Here is a 1,648-nt window from a genome sequence, read left to right as displayed (position 1 = left end):
AGGCAGGAAGCATGTTTCCGCTGATGGGTGAGTCCCGAACCAGAGGACACGGTTTAAAAATAAGGGATAAGCCATTTAGAACAGAGATGAGGAGAAACTTCTTCACCCAGAGAGTGGTGGGTGTGTGGAATGCTCTGCCCCAGAGGGCAGTGGAAGCCAAGTCTCTGGATACTTTCAAGAAAGAGTTGGACAGAGCTCTTAAGGATAGTGGAATCAAGGGTTATGGAGATAAGGCAGGAACAGGATACTGATTGAGGATGATCAACCATGATCATAATGAATGGTGGTGCTGGCTCGAAGGGCAGAATGGCCTACTCTTGCACTTATTATCTATTGATTGACTTTGAAGCCTGCCAGAAGAGCTGATGCCCGAAACATCGATTTTCCTGTTCCTCGGATGCTGCCTGACCTGCTGTGCTTTTCCAGCACCACACTCTCGACTCTGATCTGCAGTCCTCACTTTCTCCTGGACCACCCAGAACCTTCTGTCTAGGTATTCTCCTTTGTCTCTATACCAAATGGTTCCTTGCACAAGTGAGCACTGACGCAAAATATCCATCCAGAATCCTATCTATATCCTCTGGCTCCACACACAAACTCTCACTGTGGTCCTTAAAGAACCTTCTCTTTCCCTAGTTATCCTTCAATGTACTTCGAAAATACCTTGGGACTTTCCTTTATTTTACCTGCCATCATTCATTCATATTCCCTTTTTGCTCTTCCTAATTTCGGTTGAAGTCTCCTCTTGCCCATTCCATATTCCTGTAGGGTTTCTGCTGCTTTGAGTCCTCGCTGTCTGCCATACGCCTCCATTCTTCTCTCTTCTCAGTTCTGTAAATCCCTCGACAATCACAATTTACAGGATTTGTTGGTCTCACCCTTCATCTTTTTTGAACCATGTTGGACCAGTACTCACAGTGTGCTTGTTGAATACATCCCACTATCTGACACAGACTTCCCGAAACATATTTGCTCCCAGTCTACACTGGCCAAATTATCCTATCAAAACCCACCTTTATAGAACATAGAACAATACAGCACAGAACAGACCATTCGTCCCTCGATGTTGCGCCGACCTGTGAACAAACCTGAGCCCATCTCATTACACTATCCCATCATCATCTATTTGCTTATCCAAGGATTGTTTAAATCCCCCTAATGTGACTGCGTTAACTACATTAGCAGGTAGGGCATTCCACACCCTTACCACTCTCTGAGTAAAGAACCTGCCTCTGACATCTGTCTTAAATCTATCACCCCTCAATCTGTAACTATGCCCCGTTGTACAAGTTGACGTCGTCATCTGAGGAAAAAGAATCTCACTGTCTACCCTATCGAATCTTGTATGTCTCTATCAAATCCCCTCTTAGCCTTCTTCTTTCCAATGAGAACAGACCCAAGTCTCTCAGCCCTTCCTCATAAGACCTTCCCTCCAGACCAGGCAACATCCTGGTAAATCTCCTCTGCACCTTTTCCAATGCTTCCACATCCTTCCTGTAATGGGGTGACCAGAACTGTACACAATATTCCAAGTGTGGCCACACGAACATTTTGTATAGTTGCAGCATGATATTGCAGCTCCGGAACTCAATCCCTCTACCAATGAAACCTAACACACCGTATGCCTTCTTAACAGCACTATCCACCT

This window comes from Chiloscyllium plagiosum, unplaced genomic scaffold (assembly GCF_004010195.1).
Source record: "Chiloscyllium plagiosum isolate BGI_BamShark_2017 unplaced genomic scaffold, ASM401019v2 scaf_12095, whole genome shotgun sequence".
Lineage (NCBI taxonomy): Eukaryota > Metazoa > Chordata > Chondrichthyes > Orectolobiformes > Hemiscylliidae > Chiloscyllium > Chiloscyllium plagiosum.
The sequence above is the reverse complement of the archived record's forward strand: the minus strand, read 5'-3'. Positions refer to the sequence as shown.